This window comes from Microcaecilia unicolor, chromosome 2 (assembly GCF_901765095.1).
Source record: "Microcaecilia unicolor chromosome 2, aMicUni1.1, whole genome shotgun sequence".
Taxonomy (NCBI): domain Eukaryota; kingdom Metazoa; phylum Chordata; class Amphibia; order Gymnophiona; family Siphonopidae; genus Microcaecilia; species Microcaecilia unicolor.
The window spans coordinates 403,369,294-403,393,286 of NC_044032.1; the positions used below are offsets into that span (position 1 = coordinate 403,369,294).

At 43.6% G+C, this 23,993-nt stretch overlaps 1 protein-coding gene across 1 annotated transcript in view; it reads left to right on the top strand.

Moving 5' to 3' along the window:
- The window catches only part of PARM1 (prostate androgen-regulated mucin-like protein 1), a 116,873-nt gene that overhangs the window by 13,945 nt on the left and 78,935 nt on the right, over positions 1-23,993 (top strand). The window lies entirely within an intron of this gene.

Below are 23,993 nucleotides of genomic sequence, written 5' to 3' on the forward strand. Positions count from 1 at the left end.
CCCAGAAACTGTTCTTTGGGGAAAAAAATATGGATTTATCCAGTTGTGAAGAGGTAGATTCAGGATAGAAGAAAAGCCTTTCTGTCTTTTTTTTTTTTTTTTTTTTAAATCTTTAAACCATTGGCATCTCTGAATATTAGCAGGAACTGAGCCCAGGCGCTACTTCTCAAACGTTAAACTGCCCTCGGGCCAATGATGGGCCAGCGTTTCGCTTTGCTGCGTCAGGGTCCCAAATGGCGAAAAATAGGCTAACGCTGACCATCATTATAATATAATATTTGAAGTATATTTTGTTTTGTGGATTTCAGTTTGCAGTAGTCCTATTGATAATTCACACTCGTTGATTATTGTTATATCTGAGTATTAGCCAGTGACTAGAATGTTTGCTGTATGCAGATGAACTGGTGGAGGCAACAGGCTGTAAACTTAGCAACATTTTTGAAGTTCTCAACTTGTGTCTACAAATGGCTAGTGCAGAAGATATATTATATTTTATTTGTTTATTTGCTATACTGCATTAATTGGAGTGCATCTCAACTCAGGTTACCAAATCATTCTCTAGTAGATGACGGCAGAAAAAGACCTGCACGGTCCATCCAGTCTGCCCAACAAGACAAACATATGTGTAAACCTTACCTTGATTTGTGCCTGCTTTATTCAGGGCACAGACCGTACAAGTCTGCGCAGCAGTACTTCCCGCCTCCCAACCACCAGTCCCACCTCCCATCACCGGCTCTGGTGCAGACCGTATAAGTCTGCCCTCCACTATCCTCGCCTCACAACCACCAACCCCTCTTCCCCCCCCCCCCCCCCCCCCCCACCTGCTCCGCCACCCAATTTCGGCTAAGCTTCTGAGGATCCATTCCTTCTGCACAGGATTCCTTTATGTATATCCCACGCATGTTTGAATTCCGTTACCCCATGTTTCTTTCCTGCTACTATAGTTTTGGGTGACTGTGTTTTCCCCCTGTGAAGTGAAAAGTAGTAGGAGTGGTTTTAGATGCTGAATTGATTGATTGTGAATCCACAGATTGTGCCAAAAACACATCTGTGTGGTTAAATAGTTGTCCGGAATGTGTGTCATAAGTACATAAGTATTGCCATACTGGGACAGACCAAAGGTCCATCAAGCCCAGAATCCTGTTTCCAACAGTGGCCAATCCAGGTCACAAATACTGCAAGATCCCCCCAAAAAGTGCAAAACATTTTTTGCTGCTTATCCCAGAAATAGTGGATTTTCCTCAAGTCCAATTGAATAATGTTCTATGGACTTTTCCTTTAGGAAGCCGTCCAAACCTTTTTAAAACTCTGTCCTATTGACAAAAGGGAATTTAGCATCTTTTATCCAGTTTGGTCATGATGCTCGTGGGCACCATTTTGGGGGCTTGTTGCTCTTGTGACGTTTGGTGAGGATGCCACCGTGGCAGCTTTTACTCTCACTTTGTCTGTTCTTGGATACAGGGTTCATTATCCCTTGTGTTGCGTGTAGTAGTATCCCAGTAGTAAGCACTCTAGCAGTTTCTACTAAATTAGATTGCTTTTCACTTTGTGACACGTAGGTCTTGCAGTCAAATGCTTTCTGCTGTGCCACATCAGTATGGAGGGTTTCAGGGTTGTGTTGAAACCTGTTGCTTGTCACTGACAGTTCTCGAGTTTCTCCGGGGTTTCACTTTTGTGTCTCATAAGGTATGTTTTGCTATATCTGATCAGAACAAGTTGCTGTCTTCATCACTACTGATCATCTCCAGTGGGTGATTTCTTTCTGTTCTAGTTGGGTTTTGACCTTGGTGCATATACTGTATTTCATCACAGGGTGGGAGTAGGGGGAGGGGGAATACTGTGAAAATCCACTGTGGGATCTTTGCCCCATTAGGCCTTTATTGTGTCTTGGTGTCTGTGTTCTTGGTGCATGTGATCCATGTGTTTGCATTCTAATGTGAGCGATTGGTAGCTGCTTTAGCTTTCTCTTCTCCTCTGAGTCTCTTTAGATTTGTCATTTTGCAGTTTCTTCTGTTATGATACCTGCACCCGTCTTTATTGCATGGTAAAAGTCTCACTAGTTAGGAGTTTACGGATAGTTGGTTTCCTTGCAGATCTGGTGCTCTATATGAGCAGGGACTGTCTTTGTTTATGGTGTACAGCGCTGCGTATGCCTTGTAGCGCTATAGAAATGATTAGTAGTAGTATATAGATATCTATCTTTTACAGTTTTATTTTATTTATTAGGATTTAGTTACTGCCTTTTTGTACAATAAGAGTAAATCAAGCATGAGCAATAGACAATAACAGCAGTAAAAATATTCAAATAACAGTACAGAGTGTGGCATAGTATACTACTTACAATGTCAACACAATATGTAATAGACTTTTAATTGACAGTGCAAGGTATAAGCAGAGTTATCTTGTGCTACTATTCTTTATAGTAATGTGTTCCACGTATGCAACAAAACTCTGTTCTTATCGCTGTGGTCCATTTTAGTGAAAAATTGTTTTATCTGTGGTCGTATGGTGTATTTCCCTTGAATCAGTGCACCTGGTTTTGTCTGTCTTTGAAACTCAGAAGCTGCGGCTGCACGACTCTTTTTTGGTTCTGTTTTGTTGCTGGCAGTCTTGGCAGCCTCTCTTGCTGGAAGGCTGCTCTATCTAGACTGAGAAATCTTTCTTTAAATCACCCCCCCCCCCCCCCCACTTTGCAGGGAAAATAAACTCCGTGTTGTGTGTACCTGTTTGGCCTTTTCCCCCCCACTGTGAGAACTAGTTCTGATGTGCCGATTCCTTTTTCTCTTCCTGCCTTTGCTATGGTTGCTTGTATCTTGCTATATATACTCATAAATCTGTTTTCCTTTCACATATTTCAGTGTGAGCTCAGATTCTGATCTAGCTGCCTTGCAGGGCATTAATTAAGGCATCATACAATTCAGGCAGGCTACATAATTAAGGCTGTAATGTGGTTACTTTTTCTTAATCTCTTCTCCATTTCCCAGTAGCTGAACTGTAATTTCCAGCATAATATTTATGATACATTTGTTGTCCTTCCTAGAGTTCCATTGTACACGGCTTGCTGTTAATATTACTCATTTTCGTGCATTTTCATCAATACATTAACTTCTTGTTAATGTGTGACTTTCCATCTGTCTTTTGTCCCAGCATTCATAAGTTAGTCTGTGGTGTATACCTTTTACAAACTTTCTGTGACTAGTACATCCATTTTTAATTTTCTGTATTTGAGTGCTCTCTCTGGGTCTTGTCATCCCTGGTTTAAAATCCACACTAGCAGGTATTCTGAGTTAATCTGGTTCCTTTTTCTGCTAAGAGTTCAGGCAGTTTGTCTTTCTTAAATATTTTTAGTCTCTGGCATTAACCTGAGTATGATAACCTGTTGGAAGAGTGGTGCGTAGTGGACAGTCTCTTACTTTCAATAGAGCGATTTGATTTTCGCCAGTCCTCGGTAATAGCTTGTAATATAACGTTTCTGGGAGCATTGTTTTATTAAACCTTACTGGCTTTAACTTATATTTTCGTCTCGGAGAGCAATTTTAGTGCTCACAAGAAGAGGTTTCCTGGCAAAGAGTAGTGCCCAGGAAAACACTTGGGTTATAAGCTACATGTGCATATGCTAATTAACATGCTGGTGGATAACTCTCCACCTTCCCCTGTTCAGGATCCCCTGATGTATCTAGAGGTGAGTCCTAACCCCCTGATGTCCAGATCAGAATGATCTTCTGCCGTTGCGTCTTCCCAGTTTCAGAAACAGATGAGACAGGCTCTTAACGCGGGAGGAATATTCTGAGGTTTTGAAAACCTGGAGTTCACGTCATTTGGGAATTTCTGGGTTAGATAAGTCGGAGAAGATTGTGTAATCCCACAGTAAGTTGCTTGATGTATACTATAGGTGCAGGTTGCTAACTTACTATTAAGTTTAAAAAAAAAACCAGATCAGTTACTAAAGATTATGCAGTAGCTGCTAGGGAAACTGTGCTGACAAGGGGAAAATTAAATTGCAGAGGGAATGGTTTGTTTTCATTATTTTAAAGAAATCTCATTGTTTTAGTGGTGGGTGCATTTTCCTTTATTAAATGCCATTTAATTTTTAAAACTTTGTTCAGCTTCTAAACAACCTTTTAAAAAAAATAGAAATCTTCCTGCATTTCTGCCCAAATTATCCCTGTTAATGATGACTTATTTATTTAGATTTTGCTCGCACCTTTTTCAGTAGTAGCTCAAGGCGAGTTACTTTTCAGGTACTCTGGGTATTTGTGTATTGATGTGAAGCATTTGGGCATAGATGTAGACAGTAAGGAGGAACTTACAATGGATTAATTTTTGTCTTCAGAACTAGTAAAGGACATTGGATGAGCAGAGACATTGTAACAAACATAGGGGCACTAGTATATGCTTAATGCAACTTTAAAATGTCATACCACGGGACGCCCTCGGGTGTGCCGTGGTAACTGCCAAATCAGTGTGCGCTAACCGTGTGCTAAAAATTTGGGGGGAGGAGGCAGAGAGTGGGCATTCCTGTGCTAATCAGTTAGCCAGCTACAATCCTGCATGCATTACTGCATGCTAACTGGTTAGCACAAGAATACCACCTATAAAATGGGTGGCGGTAAGTGCGCTTATGGGTAGTAAAAATAGCCACACACCAATGGCAACATTAACACATGGCCACTAATACAGACAATAGAAAATCAGCCATTTTGTGGCTGCAGTTAAAATGGCCGAAGTGTGAAAGGGAAAGACCTGCAAAAGGGTGCATGACGGCCACTTTTTTTTTTTTTTTTTACACTGCAGCTTAGTAAAAGTGTCCCACCGTTCTTAATATGAGTAAAGAAAAATCTAATGTGTTGTGTTGTGGTTAACAACTATGGGGTCTTTTTACCAAGCTGCGGTAAGCGCTAGCACACGCATACTTCAGTTTGAAAGGGCGTACTACAAGATGTGCTGAGGTGTCCCATAGTAATTTTGTAATCTGCAAGTGCATACCACGTGCTAAAAAATTATTTTTTTCACAGGGAGGGCATGTCTGGGGGGTGGGGGGTGGAGAGTGGGTGTTTCTGTGCTAATCAGCGTGTGGGCAGTGCTGACATTCTAACTGATTAGCATGTGATAAGTGCAGGAGCTCTTAAGGCCTACGAAATAGCCGGTGGTAATGGCTGATGTGCTAATCTTCTTGTTTTATAGCAACATGCTAGTGACAACATTACAGTGAGCCGATAAAGATTTGTGTGCAAGTTCCATTGCCATAAGATTGCGTTGGCAATGTGTGCAGCTGAGGTCACTAAAGTACTATAAGAAGAATAACTTAAAGAGTGGATGAATATAAGGTGTGGGTAGATGAAGTGAGGAGGGGGAGTTGTGGACTATAGTAACATTAGAACATGGCCATTAATGCTGGAAATTGGCTGTTTTCCTGCTGTGGAAACAAATGGTCTTTGTGTGTGGGAAAGACCCATGTAGAGCCACATTTTTTGTACTTTTGGAAAATGACCCCTATGTATGGTTGGGTGAGTGGGGGGGGGGGGAGGGGGATTGTTTTGGGGTTTTTTTTGTACTTTTAGTTCTCTATTTAGCAGTTTTCTTCATCAGTAGAGGGTGTTCTGTAGTAGCAGTGCAGGTCTATTAGTTACTCTGCATTGAACTGGTCTATTGTGGCCTATTCTTTTCATATAACTACTTCTGATTTCCTTACACAAAGACAAGTTTCTGCATCTACTCCCCATGGGCTTCTTTTACGAAGCTGCACTACCGATTAGCGTGTGCTGAAGGCAGAGAAGCCCATTCGGTTCCCATGGGTGTCTTGACATTCGGCGCATGCTAATCGGTAGCACTGCTTTGTAAAAGGAGATCCAAAAGATTTGTCATTGACATCTGCTGTACCTGAGATTTACATGAGTTCTTTAGTTCCCTCACATCAGAAGGGATGCATTTGCACTTAGGGGTCAATCATGAGTTTTCCACTGGTCATGTGACTTGGAATTTGTGTTTGGAGGAGCTACAGAGTTGGATGGAAATGCACAGTTTGGCATAGAATATTTGTAAACCAGAAATTATGATTGTGAATAGAAATCCTGCTTATGGGGGTTATCCCCCTGTCAATTTTGGAAATGTAGTGATTTCAATAAAAGATCAGATTGTTAGTCTGCGTGTTATAATAGATTCATATCTGACCATGCAACACAGGTGTCCAAGTTGGTGCAAGTATGTTTTTTTTATTGATTTGATAGGCTTATTAATTTTATTCAAACCATGTTACCAAAATATAATTTTCAGATAATTATTCAAAATTTGGTGCTTTCTAGGGTAGACTATCATAATAGTCTTTATTTAGGAATGTCCTAAGCTCGGTTTAAAGTTTTTCAGGTGGTCCAACATGCTGTAGTCTGTTTGATTGACTTCCTGAATTGAAGAACACTTTTCCAAAACTGAGTTAGTTTTGAGCCATGCGTTGAATCTTGCCTTGATGAATAAAATTAATCGCATAGCTCAAAATAGACAAAAAATGGACTGAGTGGGTTTTTGGAGAAGTCCTCAGTTGTCATTGTCCTTTTTAAATTTAAAAATTTGCATGAATCGGTACCTGCTTATTTGTCTCAGGTATTACAAATCTATGAGCCCACTAGATCTCTGCAGTCTGAAAATTCACATCAACTTGTATGTGCGTTGACTCAGTTGCATTATATTGTTAATGCAAATTCTGCTTTGTCCACTGTAGGGCCTGTAATGTGGAACAAATTACCATTAAGACTGCAGCTATTAAAGGAGCTTGGTACCTTTTAAGAAACATCTTAAAATGCATATTTTGATATTGATTGAGCAATTAAAATATGGTTATTAAAGGGGCTGAGCATTTTTTTTGTATGTACAAGCATATGGTGGTATTGATTATGTAATGAGACTTTTTATTTTGCTAATTTGTTTTGCTTTTGTGTGTTTCTTGTTACCCACCTAGTTATGAAATAAATAAATACATACTACACTGAACCACACAATAGAACACCACACAAGATTGCCTAAAGATATATTGCCAAAGGAGCCCTGACAGATTTCTCAGTCCTTCAGTTAAAAAGCGTTACCCTCCTATTACATTACTCTTTCCTGTACTCTGTAAAATGAAACCGCTTTGTTTAAATGGAATTGAGGAAGCATTTAGGTACCTCATCTTGAAATGCTCATTGGTACCATGTAAAGCTATCACTGTGTTGTCTGTAAGTGTTGCTGCAAGCACAGTGAATGACCAAGAAAACGAAACAAAAACTATACCCAGCACATGCTGCACAGCTGCCTAGAAGCACACCTGGAAAGCAGCAGTGATTGCCCTGAACCATAAAATTTTCTGAGCTGCTACTTAAGGTAGCTTTGTTTGGAGTGGTGTTGCATGTTGTCACGTGTGCCAGCATGCCCAATTCTGATCGGTCGGTATCGGTTACAGCACCTGGAGTGACATTGTTCACACAACCTGTGTCTGGGCGGAAGGACTGGGCACATCCAGTGCAGCACGATTTGTGCATCGGTTTTTGCCTGTGCAGTGTTGATTCCTTTGAGAAGATCATGGCAAGCAAATCTTGTGGTTGTTTTCAGAATTGCATAGTATTTAGTACTGAGATTTCTTTTTCTCTGTTTCCAAGAGTACAACAGCTGGCAGGAGGATCTGTGGTAAAGGGTGACAGGGCTTAGAGAATATTTTTTAGATTTTGCACCTAAAAGGGAAGGGGCAATGGGACTTGATATACCGCCTTTCTGAGGTTTTTGCAAGTACATTCAAAGCGGTTTACATATATTCAGGTACTTATTTTGTATCTGGGGCAATGGAGGGTTAAGTGACTTGCCCAGAGTCACAAGGAGCTGCAGTGGGGAATCGAACTCGGTTCTCCAGGATCAAAGTCCACTGCACTAACCACTAGGCTACTCCTCCACTCTTAAAAGTACACAAAAGATTTAAAATATGAAATAAGTTCTGTGTTCTGGCTTTAAAACCCAGCGGTAATGAAATTGCTAAATTGTGTTTTGAAAAGGGCTGTTTTATGAAATGTTGGCATGCATTTTTTGTTCAGGTTGGATATTTTATTCTTATGGGCTAGTCAAAAATTGATTCATTTTTTTACAGTATGTTTTTCACATGATTTACTTGAATGAAGGCTTTGAAGTAGCATTAGTGTGAGAAACTGTTTAACTGCTGTTTTAGTGTTGTACATTTTATAATAGGGGAGAGCAACAGTGTCCTCCTATTCCTTTGAACATCCATATTGCTCAAACAAGCTTGTCTTGCATTCTAGTGCCATGAACCTTTTCCACAATCTCTTGAGGGGTTTTCCTGTCTCTGTAGCTCAGTTAGTTGAATCACAGTCTGGCCATGGTGCCTTCCTGCATTTGGACTATACTGCTAGGAGTTGATGTTGGGCAGTGAGACCCCCCTGCGGCCCTGCCCTCCAAGGACCATGCATGTTGTCTCTGCAGTAGTCCCAGATCAAATCCAGGTGAGCATGGTAATGCCTAGCACTGTCAGTGAGCCATTGGGCTGACTCTAGAATGTATATTTTAAAATCTATTTGGATATGACTATATCTATCTATTTACAGCTCTTTTGTTTGTGTAACTTGGTGGTCTAACACATCCAGCACTTTCTTGTCAGGAGTCCTTGGGTCTTTGGATCCTACAGTCTTAGGATTTTCGTTGTTCCATTTCTTGCCTACTTATTTTAGAGGTTACATTAGCTTTTCTGTTCAAACATTACTGTACCGTTTAAAATTTTGACTCATGTTATTTTATGTGACTTTTGTGGCAAAGCAAATCACCTACCAGTGTCTCTAAATGCAAAATTCAAACAATATTATGTCAAAATCATTCAGACTACTATAAATTCTCATAAAATATCATAAAAATATTAGTGATTATGCTCAGGAAACCCATGTGACCTATACCAGTCCAAAGGTCACTATTATCTATCATTGCACAAAGAACTCAGTGCTTTGCCTTGGATCGTTCTGACCACTTTTAAGAGCTTATTCACAAGTTTCTCAAATCTGTCCTGGTAACCCTGATGTTCCCCCCCACCCCTCTCCCTGGTTAGGTTTTCAGGTTAGCCACAATGACTGTGCTTGAGAACAGTCAGATATACTGTGTAGAGCTCACTAGGACAGATATTTTGGAATCCTTGGTTTAATTATCACTCTTTTTTAATAGAACAGCATTGATTTGCCATATTAAGGTCTTGTCCAGTTATGGGGCTGGGGGAAGGGAGATTGGGAGGGCATTTTTGGTTCTTTAGATGTCCCCTTAGTTTATGCAGTTTCATGTTTAGGAGCCTTTAGGGTTCTCAGGTCTGGTCCTTGTGGGCTGCAAACAAGATTGATTTTCATGGTAATCAAAATGATGGAAATTAGCTTTTCAAGGACCAGCAGTAGGCAAATATATTTGATTACTCATTGTGCCAGTTTAAAAACAAGGTCCACAAACAGGCCTGGAGCCCTGCTAGAGTCATGTGACAAGAGTATAGTAGCTCCCTGATCTGGATAGTGGTTTCTCTGGGGTTTGTGACCTGCTCACTGTTCCTTTCCCTTTTACTTTTTTTTATTTATGAAAAATTACAAAATTTAACATCAATCTAAGTAAAAGGTAGGTAAATGGGTATATTATGTATTTGTTTGGATTTTGCTCACATATTTTTCAGTAGTAGCTCAAGGTGGGTTACCTTCTGGTACCCTGGGCATTTCCCTGTCCCTGGAGGGCTCACAATCTAATTTTGTACCTGAGGCAATGGAGGGTTAAGTGACTTGCCCAAGGTCACAAGAAGCAGCAGTGGGATTTGAACTGGGCACGTCTGGATATGGAGGCTTAAAGATAACTTAACAAAAGGTTTTTAGCCGGTATTACACAGAGCTTGCACCTAACTAAAGAAAGTAAAGGCAGCTATGGGTTTCAATAAACAATACCCTCTCCTAACCCCTCCCCCCACAAAAGCTTCTCAATTAGGTAACAGAGTTTCTGCAAGTCAAAGAAGCAATCGATTGTGTGAGCTAATGAAAACGAATTACTCATGTAAACCACCAAACACTTAGGGGAATCTAGGCAAAAAAGTAGCACCTGGGTCTGAAGCACATGTTTCCTCCAGCCTAGGTGACCCATGATACATCAGAAAAAAAATCAAAATCCTAAACACGTGTTAAAAAAACAAAACAAAAAAAACAAGACTATGTAACTGTTCAATACAGAAATCTTATCCAGTTCCAAATCAAAAGTAACCAGGAGAGTGGCTCTGTTGGGGATATTCTTATTAAAAGTTTCAAGAAAGTTGTTAAATCTGTATTTTTTGAAGCTGTCACATCAGAGCCTCCCTCCTCATTATCAGCAACTTGTTTGATGGTGCATAATACAGTTTACAGATGCCAATAGACTAAGAAAATGTTGACTTCAAGTCTTTAGGAGACAGTTACTTTCATTTGTTTTTAAAATATTTTCATATAACAAATTATTGCTCATTCTGTTATCTGTGGTTTTCAGCTGCTGATAAAGGTGCAGACTTTTTATTGGCTTTGCTGGTGACTTCCCCAAAACCTGAGAGGCAGTTCTCATCTCAGTGTGGCCCAATCTTTTATCCTGTTCCTCCAGTTTAGCCACAGTTCTTTAAGAAAATAAGTGAGCTGGGGCCCTAAAGCTTGCAGAATGAATATCCAAGAAAGCACATGCCATATATCTTATAAAAAGAAATATCCATAGGGAAGTGTTTTGCCACCACCTCCTGTGGTTTGGGACTAGGAGCAGTCAGAGCAATAGAAAAAGGTAAAGTGATTTTGCATAAGAACATAAGTGTTGCTGTAGTGGGACGGACTGAAGGTCCATCAAACCCCAGAATCCTGTTTCCAACATTGACCAATCCAGGTCACAAGTACTTTTCAAAATCCCAAAACAGTAAAACTGATTTTATGCTGCTTATCCTAGAAATAAGCAGTGGATTTTCCACAAGTCCATCTTAATAATGGCTTATGGACTTTTCTTTTAGGAAATTTATGTAGAGAGGTGTGGTAGCCGTGTTAGTCCACTCTTAAAGGTTATCAACAGAAATCAAACAAAATAAAACATGGAAAAGAAAATAAAATGATACCTTTTTTATTGGACATAATACATTTCTTGATTAGCTTTCGAAGGTTGACCTTCTTCCTCAGATCGGAAATTTATGCAAATCGTTTTTAAACCTTGCTTTTACCACATTCTCTGGCAACGAACTCCAGAGTTTAATTACACATTGAGAGAAGAAAACATTTCTCAGATTTATTTTAAATTTACTACTTAGTAGCTGCTTTGTGTGCCCCCTAATCCTTGTATTTTTTTGAAAAGTGTAAACAAGTGATTCCTTGTCATCAAGCAGATGAAGCCATTACATATGGGTTATGTCCATCAACCAGCAGGGGAGATAGAGAGCACTCAAACTTTCACAGTGCCCTCTTGGCCAGCTAGCTCCACTGCCTCTTCAGTATTCTCTATCTCCCTTAGCAGGGTGGCTGCAGCTTGTTCGAGCTCCAGAAAAATCTGCCGGGAGGTGGTTCCTGGCTTGCCAGTTGTTAATCGGGGTGTTGGAGGCTATAGCAGCTTCACATTAAAGGCACATAGGTTAGCCCTTTCCCTGCCTTACCCATACCTCTGTGGATGTGGACATATTGCCTTGCTTTCCCTGTCCTTACCCACCAACAGTGGATGCAGGCATATAGGTTCGCCCTTTCCCTGCCTTTCCCACTCATCTGAGCCTCCGGAGTCTTCAATACCTCTGCTTTCCTCACAGCTTAAAAAAAAAAAAAAAAAAAGTCGCGTCGCGTTTTTAAACGCAGAGACGCTGGAACAGAGGTTTTTGACTTGATTTTCAGCAGGATCGTAGTTGTACACTAGATCCTTTGAGGTTAAGAGTGTTTTCCAACTCTTCCGGGGTGGGCCCGCGATCGGGACGATTTTGGCGCGAAACTGCCATTTTGGATTTTACCGCCGTTTTTTTGGCGATGGCTGCGGACAATGTAAAGCGCTGTTCCACTTGTGGCAAGCTCAAATCAGCAGCACGGCTCTGTAAATCGTGCTGTATTGGCGTAGGAGCCGGCCCGAGCATGGCGAGCGATGTTTCTTCCCGCTCTGAGCTGGCAGCGGGCGCCATTTTGCTTACACCGCATGGCGCGGCCTCCGTGGACACGGAGAGACCTGAGCTGGGTGGGGCACCTCAAGATGAGGTTATTTCAGGAGTGGCTAGCACCGGACAGGATTTGAGTGCCCAGGGTGAGATTTTCTCCCCGGATTTTGTGCTTTTGCTGCATAAAGCATACATGATGAAAAGAGCCCTTCCTCAAGGGTCGCCTGAGGCTCCTCTGATTGCCCCCCCCCCCGATGGATTCTGGCCTGGGACTAACCAGTGAGGTTTTTTTCCCGGATGCTTGGCCTAAGGATAAGCGCAGAAGGGTTAATTCCCCTTCAGATTGTGGTGCACCTTTTTCCCCCCCGTGGTCGGGGTGTGAGGATTCGGAGAACTCTGACAGACGTTCTTGGTCTGAGGAACCAGAGTCAGGTGCGGATTTACCACAGGATCTGGATGATCCCTCCGCGGTGAGGATTTTCCACCGTGATGAGCTGCCAGCGCTTATTTCAGATACCCTGCAGGCCCTCTCGATTGAAGATCCTGACAGTGGCATGGCCTCCTCGGGTAATCCCAGGATGGCTAGTACCAAGAAAGCTGCTCGGGCCTTCCCTTTGCATGACTCCATCCTAGAGCTTGTTTCGGCTCAGTGGGCAGACCCCGAGGGACCTTTGAGAGTTTCCAGGGCTATGGGGCAGTTATACCCTCTGCGTGAGGGACATATGGCTCGTTTTCAAATGCCTACAGTGGATGCCCTAGTCACTGCGGTGACAAAGAGAACTACCCTCCCTGTTGAAGGAGGTGTTGCCCTGAAGGATGTTCAAGACCGTAGGCTGGAAACAGCGTTGAAACGGTCCTTTGAAATTGCAGGTCTCACTGTTCGGGCGTCTGCATGCAGCTGTTATGCTGTGAGAGCCTGCCTAGCTTGGCTGCAACAGGCAGTGGCTCAGCCCGGAGATGGAGCGGAGCCCTTCTTGGATGTGGCTCCGCGGATGGAGGTGGCCTTGTCCTTTCTGGCTGATGCCCTTTATGACCTTGTCAGAGCTTCGGCTAAACAAATGGCAGTAGCAGTGGCGGCTCGCCGTCGTCTGTGGCTACGACACTGGGCAGCGGACATGGCCTCTAAGCAAAGGTTGGTGAAGTTGCCTTTTCAAGGACTTCTCCTATTTGGTGAGGAGTTAGAGAAAATTGTGAAAGGCCTGGGTGATCCAAAACCCCAGCGCTTGCCCGAAGATAGGCAGAGGCCTTCCTCTAAGGGCCAGGCGGTCCACTCCTCGTACAGACCTCGCTTCCGTGAAGCTAGAAGGTACCGCCCGGGGCGTTCTGCTGGGTTCACTTCACGTGCCCGTGGTCAGCAGAGGAACTCCTTTCGCTCGGACAAGCGTTCCGCAGCCGGTGGCTCAAGACCAGGAGTTCAGGGGCGACCCTCTCAATGATGGTGCGCCGGCCCTCTCCTCGATGCCTGTCATCGGAGGACGGCTTTCCCTCTTTGTCGAGGAGTGGGCCAAGATTTCCTCAGATCAGTGGGTTCTGGACCTGATCAGAGATGGATACAGAATAGAATTCAACGCCCCAGTAAGAGACGTGTTTGTGGAGTCCCGATGCTATTCTGCCGTCAAACGGGCGGCGGTGGAGGAGACTTTACAAGGTCTGATTCAGTTAGGGGCAGTGACCCCGGTGCCTCCCGCCGAGCAAGGCTGCGGCCGATACTCCATCTACTTTGTGGTGCCGCGAAAAGGTGGGTCCTTTTGCCCTATTCTGGACTTAAAAGAAGTGAACAAGTCCCTGAGAGTGCGGCATTTCCACATGGAATCCCTGCGCTCCGTCATTGCGGCGGTTCAGCCAGGAGAGTTTCTCACGTCTCTAGACCTGAAAGAAGCTTACTTGCACATACCGATTTGACCCCCGCACCAGAAGTTTCTGAGGTTTGCGGTGTTGGGAAAACATTTCCAGTTCGGGGCCTTGCCTTTTGGCCTCGCCACAGCTCCCTGAACCTTTTCGAAGGTAATGGTGGTAGTAGCTGCTTTTCTCAGGCGAGAAGGTATCAGGGTTCACCCGTACCTAGACGACTGGCTCATCAGAGCAGACTCTGCAACAGAGAGCTTACAAGCTACAGCCAGAGTGGTCTCAGTACTGCAATCTCTGGGCTGGGTCGTCAATATGGCCAAAAGTCACCTGTCCCCTTCACAATCTCTAGAGTTTTTGGGGGCCAGGTTCGACACAGTCTCGGGCTATGTGTTCCTACCTGAGCTAAGGCGGTGCAAGCTTCAGAATCAGGTCCGTCTGCTCCTGAGGATGCCCCGCCCGCGAGCTTGGGACATTGTCCAGCTGCTGGGATCGATGACAGCCACGATGGAAGTGGTACCCTGGGCGAGAGCACACCTGAGACCTCTACAGTATTCCCTACTCTGGAGATGGTCTCCTATTTCTCAGGATTACCAATGCAGACTTACTTGGCTCCCTGCGGCCCGTCTCAGCATGGAGTGGTGGCTCTCGGACAGCATGCTGCGGCGAGGAATGCCGCTGACACTCCCCGTTTGGTGCCTAGTGGTAACAGATGCCAGCCTGAAGGGCTGGGGCACACACTGCAAGGGGAAGCATGCCCAGGGTCTATGGACACCCGAGGAGTCGGAGTGATCCATCAACCGCCTAGAGTTGAAAGCGGTGTTTCAGGCGCTTCTGGCCTTTCAAGTGACCCTGGAAGGATTGGCTGTCAGAGTGATGTCGGACAACACGACAACGGTGGCCTATATAAATCGACAAGGCGGAACAAGGTGCAGAGCACTAGCCGTGCAGGCCGAACTGATTTGCCACTGGGCCGAGCTGCATCTTCAGTGTCTGTCGGCAGCTCATATTGCAGGTCAGAGCAATGTGCAGGCCGATTATCTGAGCAGGCATCAGATCGATCCAGCAGAATGGAATCTGGCAGACGAAGTATTCCTGCAGATCTGTGCCAAATGGGGCAAGCCCGTGACGGATCTAATGGCGACAAGTGCCAATACCAAAGTCCCGTGCTTCTTCAGCAGACGGAGAGATCCTCGCTCGGCGGGGTTGGATGTCTTGGCTCAACCCTGGCCTCCGGGTCTACTTTATGTGTTTCCCCCATGGCCCTTGATAGGGCGCCTGCTCTTGCGGATTCGGCTGCACCCAGGAGAAGTGGTCCTCATCGCCCCGAATTGGCCAAGGAGACCTTGGTATGCAGACCTCCGACAGATGCTCCTGGAGGCTCCTCTGCCGTTACCTCTGGTACCGAACCTGTTGACTCAGGGACCGGTAGCCATGGAGGACGCCGGCCGCTTTGGTCTTACGGCATGGCTATTGAGAGGGCGCAATTGAGGGATAAAGGTTATTCCAATAAAGTTATTTCCACTCTCCTGCAAGCCCGCAAGCGGTCCACTTCCGTGGCTTATGCCAGGATTTGGTGCCTGTTTGAGTCTTGGTGTGCTTCCAGAGCCATTGTTCCAATGCGGGCTCCTGTCTCGCCGATTCTGGACTTTTTGCAGGAAGGTGTACAAAAAGGCTTGGCCTATAATTCCCTGCGGGTGCAGGTGGCAGCGTTGGCCTCCCTTCGTGGTAAGGTGGAAAGCGTGTCTTTGGCTGCTCACCCAGATGTGGCACGGTTTCTTAGAGGGGTGCTTCGGCTCCGACCTCCAGTGCAAGCACCCTGTCCAGCTTGGAACCTGGGGCTAGTTTTGAAAACCCTGCAGGCATCTCATTTTGAGCCGCTTCGGCGAGCATCGGAGAAAGACTTGACACTGAAGGCCGTTTTTTCTGGTGGCCATTACCTCGGCGAGACGGGTGTCAGAGCTCCAGGCGCTGTCCAGTAGAGACCCATTTCTGCAATTTTCAGAGTCCGGAGTCACGGTTCGGACCATGCCTTCCTTTATGCCTAAGGTGGTTTCAGCCTTTCACTTAAACCAGCCTATTTTCTTGCCCTCTTTTTCAGAGGAAGAGTTTCCAGAATCTTTTGGGCAGCTGCACCTTTTGGATGTGCGCAGGACTCTGCTGCAGTATCTGCGAGTTACTAACTCTTTCAGGACTTCTGATCATCTGTTTGTTTTGCTATCCGGTTCTCGCAGAGGGTCTCCAGCGTCTAAAGCCACTATTGCCCGCTGGCTCAAAGAAACTATCTTTTCAGCTTATCTGCTGGCCGGCAGGGTTCCGTCTGTAGCCTTTAAGGCACATTCTACTAGAGCGATTTCTTCCTCTTGGGCTGAAACTGGAGCACTCTTTCTTCAAGAGATATGCAGTGCAGCAACATGGGCTTCTAAGCTCTCCTTTGCCCGACATTACAGGCTGGATGTGGCTGCCAGGAGGGATGCGCGTTTTGGTGCACAAGTGCTAGCGCGTGGTGTGGCTTGTTCCCACCCTATCTAGGGATTGCTTTGTTACATCCCATACGTAATGGCTTCATCTGCTTGATGACAAGGAAGGGAAAATTAGGTTCTTACCTTGGTAATTTTTTTTCCTTTAGTCATAGCAGATGAAGCCATGAGCCCTCCCTGTATGATTGTCTGTATGCTGTGAATCTGTTTTTCAGGTTCTGTTCTAATTTCCTGAAGTTCCTTCCTTGGGAGAAAGTTGGAAAACAATCTTCAGGATTCATGTTCAGTTTAAATTTAGGAGGATGTGTTCATTCCCTCCAGCATGTTTTTTTTTGGAGGATGTGTTGATTCTCTCCAGGAGGCGCGTGTGTTCCCCTCCAGTTCTATAAATAGGAGGATGAGTTCATTCCCTCCAGTGTGTTGGGAGGATGTGTGATTCCCTCCAGGAGGCGCGTGTGTTCCCCTCCACTTATACAATAAGGAGGATGAGTTTATTCCCTCCAGGAGGATGTGCATTCCCTCCTTTATGAGTTCATGCCCTTGTGATGGGCCATCGTTCGCTGTGAGGAAAGCTCTTGTGATTCCCATTGCGGTTTGCCATACTGCTTTGGAAGCTTCAAATACCGAAGAGGCAGTGGAGCTAGCTGGCCAAGAGGGCACTGTGAAAGTTTGAGTGCTCTCTATCTCCCCTGCTGGTTGATGGACATAACCCATACGTAATGGCTTCATCTGCTATGACTAAAGGAAAGAAAATTACCAAGGTAAGAACCTAATTTTCCCTTCATGTCTACCGGTTCCTCTCCACTCAGTATTTTATAGACCTCTATCATATCTCCCCTCAGTCGTCTCTTCTCCAAGCTGAAGAGCCCTAGCCTCTTTAGCCTTTCCTCATAGGGTAGTCGTCCCATTCCTGTTATCATTCTTGTTGCCCTGCATACCTTCTCTGGACGTTAGTTTGAACGTGGCTGCTCAGTTGGATGCCAGTTTTGGGGCGGCTGTTCTTTCTGTGGGATCGGTGGCTTCCCCTCCCCCTCTTTAGGACTGCTTTCATATATCCCATCGGTTTCTGGATTCATCTGATGCTACGATAAGAAATGTAAAATTATGTCTTACGTGATAATTTTCTTTCCTTTAGTGCAGCAGATGAATCCAGGATACCACCCTGGCGCCGCTATGTTTTGCCTTTTGGGGTTTCTGTTCTAGGTAGGGCATGTATTTTGGTTTCTGGAATTGTTCTGTCTTCATCTGTGAGGAAGGACCAAACCCTGGCAACCTATTTTCTGCTTTGGTATGAGACATACTGATTGAGGGAGGAGCTGGCCTCCTTCCTAAAAGGCTGAGTTCAGTTCAGTGATCTCAATCACCACTTGCTGGGAAATGCGCACAACCCATCGGTTTCTGGATTCCTATGCTGCACTAAAAGAGAGAAAATTATCAGGTAAGACAATTTTACCTTTCACGTTAATTATAATGCTACACATAACTTGGGGTTCTGTAGTACTTTTGTTTAGCAGGGGCACTGAAAGAACAGTGTTAGGGCATTTATAAATTGTGAGGTTCACGCCGGTAGGGAGTGAATTGAGCTGGACTTCTAAAGGAGGTAATTTTTATATAGGGTGCCCTAAATTAGGCGCCCAGCTGCAGGTGCAAATGGGATATAATAGTACTTGAATGGTGGCAAAATGGCAGGTACGTGCATTTAGGCACTATTCTGTAACCGGCTGCCTAAGTGTTCTCTTGCGTAACTGCAAAGGGGACATTCTTATGGGAGGAGCATGGGTGGGTCATGGACATTCCCATTATTTTACTGCATGCTTTATAAAATATGGAAGCAACTGCATCATTTAGGCGCAGCCATTTACACCAGCTGTAGACACGGCATAAGTGGTTGTGCTTAAAGTTGGTTACATGCATGTTGACATACTAGTATTCTGTAATTTTTCAGATACACTAATTGCCATTATAGAATATACCTGAGCAGGTGCCTAAGTTTGAGCGCCATTTGTTGAATTGGCCTTGGTCACCACCATTTGGGTGATCAAAATACTAGGGCACCCAAAAGTCACACGCCTTCCTTTTCATATTTTTTTTTTTTTTTGTTAATGTTAAGATTCCTTCTTCCACTTCAGATGCATCCCTGGGCAGGCACCCAAGACAACCAATCTTTTCTTTGGAAAAACAAGTGAAATATTTCACAACGGTCTCAGTCCTTAAGAGCACTTAGCACTCTGGTTGTACTCTGGCCTTTTACACAACAATCCAGAAACTCGCTCCAAAAATAGCTATTCTTGGGAAAGGAAGACACTTCCTCACAGACAAAATGGCAAACTACTCAATTTATCCTCATTGGATGCTTGGATTTGCCCCATCCCCTACCACAATTTGAACTTAGGATGTTAAGTGGCATACACCCTCTGGATCCCATCAGTCTTCAAGGTTACACCAAAAATGTCTTCTGGCTGTCCTTTTAGACTTCTGCAGCTTTAGTATCTGTTCATAACTGAACATGTCAACTATAAATCCTCCTTTAGGCTGTACACTGTTCATCTCCTTTTTACTGGTTAGGCCACGCTGGCCTTGGAAACTCCCTTTTTTTTAGATCAAGGCCTAGCCAGGCACTTAGAGGCAGCTCCTTGCTGCTTTCCTATAGCATTCAGCAGCTTTATCAACCAGATATCTCCCATAGACCCAGAGCAACAGGCCTTTGATATAGTCTTTCTTCCCCCCCCCCCCCCCCCAAAGAAAAGGTACCACCCTAGGCAGCCATGTAGTCTGCCTATTGGGAGCCAGCCCTGGATTCAGTTGTGATAGTTAGGCTATAAATCCAGCTGCCCAGATAAGCCTATGAACTGACTCTAGCATCTAAGGTGTTTAGGTTAGAGTAAAAGCTTGTGGTGTTGCTTAACGTTGCTCATCCCTTTCCTCAGGAAGCTTTTGTATAGATCAGGTATTTTTAATTGGTAGCCACATAGCTTACTAGTTGGTGCCTTAAATCTAATCTAATCTCAAAATTTATAGTCTGCTAGACCTTTCTGGTCCTCAGCGGTTTACAATTGACAAGACCTTAAACAAAGTAGGCTAAAGTACAATGTTATAATGAAAAAAAGACTAAAAATACAATTTAAACTCTGTCACACCTCCAAAATGTATATTCCTGTACACAGTGCCTTTGTAAAGATGAAGACATTCAGGTAGATCGTTGAAAAATGGTTTGCAGCTGTCCCACAAAATAATAAAAGCCCTTCAGTAGCTGTCTGCCAGCCCTTGTGTAGGTAAACATTGGTGACTAAAAAAAACATACTTGTGAGCAAATTGGCAAAGAGCCAGAATACAATTTTGGACAGAGGAAAAAAAATTTCTCCCTTTAGCTACGATTCAGTTTTGAATTGTGCTTCTAAAGCTACGGGGATTTTTGGGTAAGCAATTAGGAGCTATTTGGAACTCAGATCTGAGCTTTTTTCTGACCTGATTTTGCTTTTCATACTGAGCAGCTTTTCTCCTGACAAGGGATAGCCTTTCGCAGGCTGACGGTGTCTTGATTCTGACGTGCTGAAGTAGAATGTGTTTCATGTAATACAATCATGTCTGCAGTCACTTCTCGGAAAAAGACGTCGCACTCCTTTTATTTTTTCCAGCTCCGAAAGAGTGGTTCAGGCTACTCACTCTTTTGCAGCTCTAAAGTGCCTGCAGCTATCTTCCTGACATTGCAAACCATTGAAAAAAATGTCTCTCCTTGGTATTTTATAGGAAGCTTAACATCACTGGATGAAGCAAAGAATAAGGTATCAGTTGCAAAATAACTTGTAAATATTCTGGGTTGACTTTCCATGTTCTTTATGACTCCAGTTATACACATTGATCACGTTCACAATGCAGTGTTACAATGATTTGTAAAAAAAAAAAAAAATCTTCACACTCTGTACACATTTCACATTCTACTGTTTCAAATTAAAAAAAAATTTGGTATGTATTAAAGTAGTTTTTCACTTATCTATACAATGTACTCTACACTATTATTATTAGCATTTGTATAGCGCTACCAGACGCATGCAGCGCTGAACACCTGATACAAAGAGACAGTCCCTGCTCAAAAGAGCTTACAATCTAAGTACACTTCCAACATGAAAGAACAATTATAGCTCATGCGCTTTCGGGTTGCCTGTTGTCAGGTTCTCAGGTTCAGAGCCCGCGGGGACGGGCTCTGGAGCAAACGTGAGCCCTTGGGCTGCTGACGAGGAGTGACAGCAGCAGGCAAAACCCACCAACCAACACTGGGCTAGCACTCCGGCACAGGCAAGGACTGCAGGCACCGCCCAGCGAGCCGGAACACATGGACTGGTCCACACCGGACAGGAACACACTGGACTGGAGAGGGCCGGACGCTGCTGACTGTAAGCTTGGAGGTTATGCTCTGGTTCATGCATCTAGTTTTTCAAGGTTTCTATGAAGTTGTTGTTTAACGGCTATTATTTTATTCCATGCTGTTAAGTGGGTTTTAGTATCCATTTTAATGTTTGTGGTAATAATCTGTCCAAATCATTTATCTTTCTTTTTGTTGAGCCACTCCATTGTTTTGTGTTTAGGATTACTCTCCTGCTGAGAGGTGAATCGTTTCCCCAGTTCAGAGTCTATGGCAGGCTATAATAGGTTTTCTTCCAGGATCTGCCTTCACTTCCATCTTCACAAGCTGCTGCATCAAAACATCCCCATAAGCTAATGCTGCTACAACCATACTTTACTGTATGAAAGATGGTAATGTGCTGTATTTGTTTTATGCTGTGTTTTGTGACTGCAGAGTGATTTGCTATGTTAGTTTTACCACACACATATTGGTTAACTTTCAGATCAAAATACCACTGCTTGTGCTTTTTTGTTTTGTTTTGTTTTCTCAGTAGTGGCCTCCTTTTTTGCCACCTGTCTATAGAGGCCATGTTTGTACAGTAATCTTGAAATTGTTGGACACATTTTCTTATGTCAGAAACTGCTGTAGTTTTTTGAAATATACTAGGCCTCATAACGACCTTACTTAGTAGCACTTTTGTCCAACCATAACTACTAACTGTGGAGAGATGGCCAGATCAAGGCAGCGTCTTGGTGGTGCCAAATGGTTTGTTTTACAGTGAATGACCGACAGTGTCTCAAAGGATATTCAAACATATTGGGAGAAGGCTTATAACATTTTTTCAATCTGTACATTTGAATAACTGTATCCTGAACTTCTTTGAGCAGCTCTGTTTGGCATGTTTAGACCTTTGCTTGAAGTTCATGTCCTACAAAAAATAGCTTGATTCTTCACCTGGGATATTCAGATTATCTCAATAATTGTGACTAGACACAGGTTGTATCTGCTCCATTTCCACAGGGTGTGAAGGCTTATGTAGCCAAGACATTTTGGTTTTTAATACTTTTTTTTTTATTATGCCTAACTGTTCTTCCATGCTGAATGTGTTGAAGAGATTTTAATACATTCTAAACTGTATTTCTTAGAAGCAGAATGTGAACAATGAGCAAGGGTGTGAACTCTTGTTTTTATATAAGGCAGTTCATAGTAGATTGACATTTTCCCCCTGAAGTATTTGCTTCTATTTTGTTCATTGAGTTGATGTAAATGAAGGCACAACCTGGATAAACAGTTGAAAGGGAGGAAAAGAGATTACAAAACAATACAGGGTAGGGCTGCTTGTGGTATCCATAAAGAATTTACTGCTTTTAATCTCATAAACAGAAGGTCAAGTATGTATCCCCCCCCCCATTTCTTGCATTTAAACTATTCTGTGCCCATGAAGAAACTTAGAAGTTCTGCAGGTGCACAGCTTTACTTTAAATATGCATAACTGGATTTTAATTCTTCAGAGGTTGAGCTGACATTTTTAGAAGAAATGCAGAAATAAGCCTGCTAAAGCTGATTGCAGTATCAGTGGCTGAAGGCGGGGTTGCTAATGTCACCTGAAGCTCAGGGATGCCTTTTAACTTGCTCATTCATGAATACTACCTATGTGTAGCATGGTGTATATAGCTGTTGAACTAGTTTTAATTAAAAACCTTTATATAACTTTCCTGCCATTCTTTCTGTATTTTCAGGTTTGTAAGCTTCTCTCCTCCCTTTCTCCACCTTTTAGTTTGTCACCAACAGTCTCTATTCATACCTGAAGAATACCACAACCCAGTTTCATCCCTCCCTCTTCTTTGGAGGTCCTTACTAGGTTCTGCTCCACTGGGTCTTCTCTCTTTGTGGTTAGCAGGATGAAGTTCTGTGACACTGCTTTGGCAGCCAGTATGATTACAACAGAGTAACTTTGCTTTGACTAATCTAGTACTTATCAAACTTTCTGTGGCTAAAACCCTATTATTGCAGTCACAGAAAGCAGATGATCCCCAACAGCCTATATTTCATTCATGCTGGTGTTCTAGTCTTTCTACAGCGTTGAAATCACCTATGCCGTCATCTCTTGCCTTCCATGGATCCCACTCAGGCCTACTTATAGTGCAGGCTCATCAGGAGACACAGGCTATTGATGTCTTTCAGCCTGTCCGGGTCATGACCGTATTTGGGCAGACATAGATTAATCCCTGTGTATCAAGTCTCCAGTATTCCAATTTGGTTTTTTTTAAGGAAAAGTACGGAGCTTGCTGCTAAACTGTGAGGTATGGTAGTGATATCAGGGATGATGGGTTTAGATGTCTATCACAGCCAGTAAGTGTTGCCATCTTGGTTTTGGAGGGGACTATAAGATACCGTCTACTTGGGTGCTGGGGGCTATTCAGTGGGAATAGTGGCATACAGTGGAGGAAACCCGAGGGAGCCTGTTCTAGGCTGCTGAGAATCAATAGAGGGCTGCCTGTTATCATGGCTGGGCTTTGTAAAAGGAGGACAGCTTCCCGAAGTTACCTTAGCCTAACCAGTAAAGCATTGTAAACAGGCATAAAAAAAGGAGTGCAGACATGTGAATAGAAAGGAAGCAATAGAAGCCAACCAAGACTGGGCTAGAGCCCTTAAAATGTATCGCATGTATCCGATAGTGTTCCTTGAGAAGCTAGAGGGACCCAGAGGGTGCATTTGACCAAACAGGTTAAGAATTCCAGACTGTGATGCGACGGACCAGACCACAGTGCATACCCAGTAAGCAGTAAAGAGACATTTGAGACAAAATTAAACTAAAATCTTAAGAAGCCACAATCTGCTTACAGAGAAATATAAACTGCGCTGCATTCCTCCTGTATTGTGGAAAATATAAAGATAGCAGATCTACATTACTGTGTTCTAATCACTAAGGGCCTCTTTTACTATGTCGCACTAGCGATTCCTGGCACGCAAATGAGAGGAAGCCTCACCAGTTTGCATCATTTCTTTGAAGGCGTGAATAAACATAGATAAAGGTGAGCCGGTTGATGTAGTGTATCTAGATATTCAGAAAGTTTTTGACAAAGTCATGAGAGACTCCTTAGAAAATTAAGAACTCATGGGATAGGAGGCAGTGTCCTTCTGTGGATTAAGAATTGGTTATTGGACAGAAAACAGAGGGTAGGGTTAAATGGCCATTTTTCTCAATGGAGGAGGG